At 40.1% G+C, this 9,729-nt stretch overlaps 1 long non-coding RNA gene across 2 annotated transcripts; it reads right to left on the minus strand.

The window, feature by feature from the left end:
- Positions 1 to 347: 347 nt before the first annotated feature.
- On the minus strand, positions 348 to 9,433 carry LOC147371293 (uncharacterized). Of its 2 annotated transcripts, none has more exons than XR_015163428.1 (3): positions 1,990 to 2,124; positions 1,527 to 1,638; positions 348 to 1,351 (listed from the first exon to the last, which is right to left on the minus strand). It is a non-coding gene; the product is annotated as an uncharacterized LOC147371293 (long non-coding RNA). The 2 variants fall into 2 exon arrangements; XR_015163427.1 differs by adding an exon at positions 5,031 to 9,433 and having other exon boundaries at positions 608 to 1,351; positions 1,527 to 2,314.
- Positions 9,434 to 9,729: the final 296 nt, after the last annotated feature.

Here is a 9,729-nt window from a genome sequence, read left to right on the forward strand (position 1 = left end):
AGAGTTTCTGCTGAAAGATCAGAAACCCCATAAAGTACGTTACTTGTTGTTTTTCCCTTGCTGCTTTTAATATTCTTTCTTTGCGTTTAGTCTCTGTTAGTTTGATTAGTATGTGTGTTGGTGTGTTTCTCCTGGGGTTTATCCTGTATGGACTCCTTGTGCCTCTTGGAATTGATTATTTCCTTTTCCATGTTGGGGAAATTTTCAACTATAATCTCTTCAAAAATTTTCTCATACCCTTTCTTTTTCTCTTCTTCTTCAGGGACCCCTATAATTTGAATGTTGGTGCATTTGATATGGTCCCAGAGGTCTCTGGGACTATCCTCAGTTCTTTTCATTCTTCTTACTTTATTCTGCTCTTCAGAAGTTATTTCCTCTATTTTATCTTTCAGCTCAGTGATTCATTCTTCTCCTTCAGATATTCTGCTCTTGATTCCTTCTAGAGTATTTTTAATTTCAATAATTGTGTTGTTCGTCTCTGTGTGTTTATTCTTTAATTCATCTAGGTCTTTGTTAATTGAGTCTTGCTTTTTTCCCATTTTGTTTTCAAGGGTTTTGACCATCTTTACTATCATTATTCTGAATTCTTTTTCAGGTAGCTTAGCTATTTCTTCTTCATTTATTTGGACTTCTGTGTTTCTAGTTCCTTCATTTGTGTAGCATTTCTCTGCCTTTTCATTATTTTTTTTTAACTTATTGTGTTTGAGGAGTCCTTTTCCAAGGTTTCAAGTTTGAATTCCTTCTTCCTTTTGGTTTCTGCCCTCCTAAGGTTAGTCCTGTAGTTTATGGAAGCTTCATATAGGGTGAGATTTATGTGGGTTTTTTGTTGTTGTTGTTTTTCCTCTGATGGGCAAGGCTGAGGGAGGTGGTAGTCCTGTCTGCTAATGATTGGGTTTTGTTTTTTGTCTCTTTGTTGTTTAGATGAGGCGTCCTGTGCAGGGTGCTAGTGCTGGTTGGGTGATGCAGGGTCTTGTATCCAAGTGGTTTCCTTTGTGTGAGTTCTCACTATTTGATCCTCCCGAGGGTTAGTTCTCTGGTAGTCTAGGCTCTTGGAGTCAGTGCTCCCACTCCAAAGGCTCACGGCTTGACCTCTCCCAAGTATTGGGAAGCCGGTTCCTTGTTCACAAGGCTCCAACCCCCTGGTGCTGCCACTCAGTGTTACTCAGGAGACACTCCCAGTAACCCATTTTGTTGGCTCTTCTCTGACTGAGTCTTCCTTCCTAGTGACAAGCTCCATTGCCAAGGGGATGGATGTGATGTCACAATCAGGAGCACTCGCCCTGGAAGTGGTCTGGACTCTCTGTACCCACTGCAACCAAGAGACAGCCTGGGTGCTGTGTCCCAGCCTTTCCTGGGAGGGGAAGGGGAAGATGTGAGAGGGTCAGAACACTGTGTCTTAATGTTGCCTGCTTTGATGGCCATCCCCAGTTGTAGCCTAAGCCAGTATCCTGTCATTCTTCACAACTGCACTTTTCCCTCCCTTCAATTATTTATTTATTCTCTGGTAGGTAATTCCAACCACTTACCTGGTGTCTCAGATGGTAAATAATCTGCCTGCAGTGCAGGACACCTGGATTCAATCCCTGGGTCAGAAAGATCCCCTGGAGAAGAGAATGGCACCCACTCCAGTATTCTTTCCTGGAAAATCCCATGGACAGAGGAGCCTGGTGGGCTACAGTGACTACATGGGACAGAAGGATTTTTTCCTGTTTCCAGATTTAGCTCTGGTTTTCAGAACAATATGTGGAGTATGGTAGGCATTTTATAAACATTTGTTGATGGAAAGAATAGAGTGAGTGCAGATAAATCTACCTTTTACATTTGATGAAGGGAGGTAGAAGGGTTTCCTTTCACTAGATTTTACTTTCTCTCAAAGGAATAAAAGGGGAGTCATCATCTAAGGACAAAGGTCAGGGGAAATCAGGGCTATTGTTTTACTAAAGAATGGAGAAGGGGCTTCCCAGTTGGCACTAGTGGTAAAGAACCCACCTGCCAGTGCAAGAGAAATAAGAGACATGAGTTCTATCCCTGAGTCAGGAAGACCCCCTGGAGGAGGGCATGGCAACCCATTCCAGTATCCTTGCCTGGAGAATCCCATGGACACAGTAGCCTGGTGGGCTACAGTCCACGGGGTTGCAGACTAGGACACAACTGAAGCAACTTAGCATGATTGTAGAAAGTTTCCATCCAGAGTGAATTCCAGGTGGTGCTGAGAGCCATTTGAGGAAGATAAGCAATGACCGTGAACTTAGGGTGATGCAGGTGGTTCTGCTGAGTGACTCTCTCCAGGGGTGCTCCGTTACATAGAGGAAATCTGGAAAACACAGGTGGTTAGGTACATCAGGGCTGGTTTTTTTCCCAGTATGATGGACTTCAGGGCCTGACAAGGCTAGAGGGTCATAGCAGAAATAGTTGAGTAGGCAACATGAATGTTTGGAAAGCTGTGCCCATGACCAGGATGTCTTGTTTTGAGTCACAGCTTCCATGATCACAGAAGGCGAAGGCAGAGGTGGAAGAAGTCATTAGAAAAGGTCAGTGAATCGAGTTTTCCTAAAATGTTTTGAGGGCCTGAAATGTCTTATAAACCCATTAGATATTTCAAATCATGATATAAAATACATCGCTAAAAAAAAGCCAGGTAAAAATTGCCTTGTAAATCCTAAACCATGAGTGTAATGTATTACCATGAGCGTAATCTGTTACTATCACAGTAGATGCCATTTTTATGTAGGCCTGAAAGTTCATCTCTGAATTGTAAATGATAAAGTGAAACCTCATTACCTCATTCCACTAATGAAGAATTAGTGATAATTTGATTACCAGCTGGGCTAATACTTTGTTTCATTAATGAAAAAGCTATAGACTAAGAAGAAATGGGTTTGTATATTGACTTTGTCACTTTTTCTGTGTGTGTGGTCTGCGACTAGCTTCTTAATGTTACTGAATCTCTGTTTTTTTGCATCTGTATAAAGGAGGGAAAATTAAATGTTTCACAGCATTGTCCTAAGGATTAAATGAGGACATGTAGGTGAAAGTGTCTGTAAACAATAAACCCCCGACAAAAAGGCCTTTTTACAGGCTACAGAAAAGATATCCACTAAGGAAATTAACATTCTAATAAGACCTCAATCAAATGCTTATCTTATTACAAATTTTTAATCATCTTAGAAGCACTGTTTACAAATAACATAAAATTATAATTACATAAAATGGACCAAAAAGAACTGCCATGTTTTGCCAACTCTACCTGAAATTAATGAAAACACATTTGTTCAAAATAGTTTATAAAAATGCCTTATAATCCTGATTTCTCCTGATGTTAGAGGCTATTTTATCAGAGCATAATTTTATGTTATTTTAAAATGTTGCAATTCTAGCATAAAAACCATGGTGTGTGTGTGTGTTTGCCCCCATGCATGTATAGTTTGCACATTATACCTGTAACTTCTGTAACATTTTTTCTTGTCAGATCAAAGTTGATACCTATATTTATAATCCTCACCCAGACTGGTTTAGTTATGGGAGCACAATTTCCTATATCAATGAAAACATTGATTGATGAAACTTTATTAACATCTGTAGCATGACCAGATAGTTAAAGTCATAACATAAAATACATAACTGAAAATAAGGAGACAGCATTACTACGTAAAATAGACATAAATTATTTTGCTGTATTTTTATAGTGTTTTTCTTATTTTTAGGGAGCTACACATTGATCCAAACCTAGTGTTTGGTGTTGTGAGCGGGCGAGAAATGGAAGAGGTCATTTATTCAGATATTAATATCCAGATGTGAGGACAAACCTCTCATTTTTACAGTGTGACCAAGGTTATAAAATATCTCCAAATCTATTTACTGACTTGACAACACCTATATATCGAGTTGGCCAAAAAGTTTGTTCCCATCTTACGGAAAAACCTTAATGAGCTTTTTGGCCAACCCAGTACCTCCCCTGCACTGGCTTCAGCTGTTGGCTCAATGGGGGTGTAATTGAAAACAGGCTAGGTGCTTCGTTTCTTGAAAAATTATGTCTGTATCTGCTCTCCAGTGTGTGTTGCCCAGGCACTGCCAAGTGAAGATGCCGTTTGAAAGTTCTATGAACACTTGTTTTGATTGCTTACGTTTAGGTTGTCTCAAGCTATTAAGAGAAGGAAGCTATGTTTCTTTCCACATCAACTCACTGAAGTCTGAGCTTACTTACCATCAAGTGAAAATGGAATTTAATTGGTGGCCGCTGAGAAAGCTCAACAAAAACTCACCAGTATGATTTCCTGAGCTATGGATGCTTTCTGACTTAAACCTGACAGGATGCTAGTAAATGTGAGCCAATTTTCAGTAAACATTCTGTTATTCTAAAATTTTTGGTAAGGAAATTCTTAATTTATGTTTTTTCCTCCACCTGTTTTGGAAAACATCACTCAGGGACAATACAGATCATTGTACCATAGACCCGAGGAAGGGAAGTAGAATATTCAAATGTTATAATAGAGGAAAAACAGGTCAAACACAATAATGTTTGTAACAATGATACACATTTGTTTTCTTCAGGTTGGGTATAGATTAGGAAATGTAATTAGGTAGACTATTACTTTCCTATTCATGCTGCCCCCTGATTGAAAAAGGCAACAATTTTAATTCTTTCATGTTTTTTCCATCTTGTTTTGGAAGAGCCTAGAAGTCAGAGCCCAGCTATGAGCTCATAAAGAAAGCACTCTATCTGTACTCCCTTCTAAGGGAAAAGTCAGAACTGACAGCTCATTAGATGGACACTTGGTTACATATCAACCTGTGTAGCCCTGGCATGGTGTTCTCTAGTGTCAGGGCCAGTTGGGGAGAGTGGACTAGGCAATGGGCAGGAATGGATGCTTCAAGCATTCACCAGTCAAATGGATTGGTGGCAAGACAGGGAAGGGCCAGGAAACGAAATCCCAACTACTGTTGGTCCCTCTGCATGGCATCCTTGTCATTGCCTTACTCATCACACCCGTGTCTTTGATTTTCAGCCACAAGGAACTTCTTTCACTTACTGAAACAGTGATGTATCCGTAGGGGGTGGATGCGGGAGGCAGGGGAACACCTGTGGTCCTGAGCACATCTCCAAAAGTAGTGCCTGTTCAGACCATAGTGAAGATGAGAAAGTTGAAGAGTGGCCCGTAACCCCGTGGGTAGACTCTGACTGTACCTCTGATACGAAGGGGCCATTTGCTTATTGCACACTCCCTCTCCCCAGTCTGTCTGCATGCTACTGCTTTTCCCTGCTCCTCCCTTTTACCTTGAATAAGTTTTACTCACACTGTAGGCCTCTGCTTGGATATCACTTCCAATTGGAAGCCTTCCCCTATCTCCTCCTGCCTAGTCTGGGCCCTTTTCTACGTATCCATTGCCTGATTTACAGTTCAGCACTCATCACAGAGTGCGTGCCAGCCTGTTGATTGGGTCACTCTACTAAATCATATGCTCTCTAAGGAAAAAAGTTCAATCTATAGTATCTCAGGGTCTGACATCCCTACTGGATCATAATAGGCATGTGGTAAACATTTGTTAGATGGATGAGCGAATGAATGAGCGAATGGTGAATGGACTGCAACAGTGTATACATCATCTCAGGTGGATTTGAAATACAGCTTTTTCTTGTTTAAAATCACATCTGTTGTAAATAAACTATCAGAGCTACAAGGGCAGGGGGAAATTACATGAGTTTCATTTTGGTCTGCTCATTGATTAGGAGGCCTTAAAATGAGACTTTAACAGATCGATCTCAGTTGACTTATTAAAAATACCTATGTAATGACTTAGCTATTATTTATAGGATGTACATGCATGATGGTGTAAGTTAATATTTATGCAGTTCCAGGTTTTTACAAACAAGTCTTTATAGCAATGAGTATAAATTTTGAAACTGTGAATAGTTCTCTTAAAATCTGAATTAGAGTACCAAGAAAGTTGTCTGAAGATGGCATGGAATCTATTTTGTTGATTGTGTGTGAGGAGATAAGAAGACATGTTCTGGAATTCTTGTCACTTGAGACCAGACAGGAGAAAGTTCTGCTGGGGGTCAGGTTAGGACTTAAATATGATGAAAGAAACAAATATCGGTAAAGCTCAGAGAGGATAATGGTAATGGATTTGGGCTTCTCTGGTAGATCCCTAGTGGAGGTTTGACAATTATCAACTTTGAATGGGACAAAGGTTTCTATTTTAATAGTTTGTCATATACATGGAAATTTCAGGAAATGACATATTCCATTATGATCTCAATACTTCTATTGGGATGAATCTTCTCTGTTGTGTTAATTTCACTTGTTGTTGTTGTTGGAGTTTGTTCAAATACACTCTTATGTTTATTCCTACTGGGGGTAATTAATTTGGTTGAGCCTCTTTTATCTCTTACCTAGACCACTGGATAACCTTCTCATTGGCTCTCATTTGATTCTAGTCTCTTCATTCTTCAGGAAATTTGCTTCAACCATTGAGGTGATCATCTAAAGCAGGCACTGGCAACTCTTTCTGTATTGTCTAGAAGGCTAGACAATATTGTCTAGAAGGCTAGACAATAAATGTTATCTCTGTTGTAACTATTCAATCAGACTGGTGTAATGTGAAAGCAGGTATAGACAATACATGAATGAACATGGCTATATTCCTATATAACGTTTATATGGGTGTTAAATTTTATGCAATTTCCATGTATCACAAAATATTCTTATTTTGATTTTTTTCAGTCATTTAAAAATATAAAAAACATCTTGCTCATGGGTCATACAGAAACATAAAACGGGATGACATTGGCTTGCAGGCCATCATTCACTGACTCCTTTTTTCCCCCTCTTTTAAAACTTTTATTGATTTTATTTATTCATTTATTTTTGGCTGCACAGGGTCTCTCTTGTGGCCCATGGGTGTAGCAGCACTGGCTTTGTTGCCCTGCGACATGTAGGATCTTGGTTCCCCAAACAGGGATCAAACCCACTTCCCCTGAAGGTGGATTCTTAACCACTGGACGATCAGGGAAGTAACTGACTCTTTTCTAAAGCATAAAGTTAATTGTAATATCTGCATTTTCTACTCTGAAGTCCTCTGGTTATAGTTAGATTATTGATTCCCTGGCTGTGACAGGTGGCCTCTCTATATTGGCTTAAACTGGATTAAAGTTGATGTTTATTTTCATGTAAGAGTCTAAGGGTGATTATTTCAGGGCATGTGTGGAAGCTGCAGGGAGCTGGGGACCCAGGTATCTTCAGTCTAGTTGCTGCCTACCCTCAGGGTGCTGCTCGCAGCAGCAAGGTCCAGGATGGCTCACCACCACTGTGTTTACACTCTCAGTTTGCAAACACCTGGAAGAGAGAGAGGAGGACTGGCCTAGCTTGAATCTAAGACCACCTTGTAGGTAGCATATGGTGGAATATTGATGGTGGTAGTTAGCAGGCAGCAGGGAGGGAGTAAGAGGCAGTTCAAAGAAAGGGATACATTGCCTCACTATAAAAAAAAAAAAAAAAAAAAAGGATGACTATCACAAAGGTTTCCAGTAGCCAGAACATGTTTCTACTTCATTACTGCTCCTCAGCGATGCTGGTGTCACTCTGCTGTGGAGGTAGTGTATTAGCCTTGAAACTCTGCTCCCTGGTCATGAGCTGGATTGCCAGGAGGCAGCAGTGTCTGTTAGAAATCTTAGCTTACAGTGTTGACAGCCTCTGTCCCAGTGAGTCTTGCCAGGAGTAGAAGGGAAGGAGGAAATTCGTAGAAAAATCCCCAATGACATTCCAAGGAGAGAAGAGAAAAACAGCAAGAAATGCAGAATTTTTTAAAAAAGTAATTCTTCCTGTATCTCATTCTGAATCATTGATTCACCTTTTCAATCAGGTAATGTCTCCCACCAAGGGAATGGAGACTTTGAATGACTTTGTTATTGCTACTTTGTTGTTGTTATGGATGTTCTTTTTCCATAAACCTAAACCAGAGGGTTTTTTTGTAAAAATTGTATTTACCCAGGATACATAAGAAAAAACTATCATCTCATCAAAATTACAGAAAATCTATATCATTAAATACCTTGAGCATAAAAGTGGTATCAGAGTTGGGACTGAGAGGGTATGGCCTCTCAGTGGGAAACTGAAATTCGGAAGATGCAGAACAGGAAATTTTTTGACAAAAATGTCCCTAGAATTCCTTGAAAAATGACAGAAGACTGGATGTAGGGCTTTGGAGGGGACAGATTATCTGGAGGGAGAATGTGAGCAGATTTGTATAAAGTTGTACCAGATGCAACTGATTTAGCCCAGTGAATTAGAGAACAGTTGAATACACTGAAAAATGACATAAAATATCATCCAGTTACATCATGGAATTGAATACATGAAATTTTATGCTCCTAAATTATGAGAAGGGAGGAAGAAGGGTTTTAAGATGGGCCTCCAGGAATGACTTCTGGAAGAGTTCATAATTTGCTTGGAGTTACCACCTGCAACACTATAAATGGTGCTATAAGTTCAAGGACACAGCCCATAATTTTGATCCCAAGAATCAGTCATCTTTACTAAAGCAGGTCGGTAGTGAAGCTGCTGCTGTGGACCACTTCCTCTCATCACCCAGGAATCTATGGAATGGACCTATAGCCAAGATCCAGAGATCTCAAAGCCAGAAGAAGCTGACCCAATCATTTCTTAACACCCAGACAGCTCTTGAACAGACCCTGAATCATTGCTGCAGAAAGCAACTCCCATTTCCATGCATTGCTGCGAGCACAAAGAACCCAAAAGGAACAGACTGATTCCTTCATCTCTCTTTGTCTCACATATTTCATTCAGGTGCATTGAAGGGTCTTATTTGTTAGACTTCCCTGGTGACACAGTGGTTAAGAATCTGCCTTCCAACGTAGGGGACTCGGGTTTGATCCCTGGTCGGGGAACTAAGCTCCTACGTGCTGCAGGGCAGTTAAGCACACGTGCCACAACTGGAGCCCAAGTCTGTGTGCCACAAGTAGAGAAGGAGCTGTGTGCCCAAGGAAAACTTCCATGTGCCACAGCTGAGACCTGACACAGTCATACAGAAATGAATATTTTATTAAAAAGAATCGTATTTGCAACGAGAATTTTAGATTCACATTAAGAATTTTACATTCAAGGAAGCCTAGATATTTATTTTTAGGCTTTCCAGCCTGTTTAATTAGAAGATAAAATGGAACTTGAGAAGCTAACCTTCGATACCGGGGTCTTCTCAGGTGGCTCAGGGTCAAGGATCTGTCTGCCAAGCAGGAGACATGGGTTTGGGCCCTGGGTCAGGAAGATCCCCTGGAGAAGGAAGTGGCAACCCACTCCAGTGTTCTTGCCTGGGAAATCCCATGGACGAGGAGCCTGGTGGGCTACAGTTCAGGGGATCTCAAAAGAATCAGACACAACTTAGTGACTAAAAACAGCAGCCTTCAATATCCAGCATATATGTGCACTGTTTATTTATGTGTGTCATATATATACATATATGTGTACATGTACATATTTTGTGTCATACATATATGACACAAATATATATGTATGTGTATGTATTTGTGTCATATATGTATATATTTATACCATGTAAAGCATAATTGTGCCTTATGTATTTGTGTATAGTAATCAATTAACTTGTAACTGAAATGATAAGGTAGGCTGAAAGCTCTTAAGAAAATCACACCTATAGGAAGGAAATATATATTTGTAGTTAGCTCTACTTGTAGTTGAAGAGGATATGGAG

This window comes from Bos grunniens, chromosome 5 (genome assembly GCF_055505025.1).
Source record: "Bos grunniens cultivar Pamir isolate PY7600 chromosome 5, Bosgru_T2T1.0, whole genome shotgun sequence".
Lineage (NCBI taxonomy): Eukaryota > Metazoa > Chordata > Mammalia > Artiodactyla > Bovidae > Bos > Bos grunniens.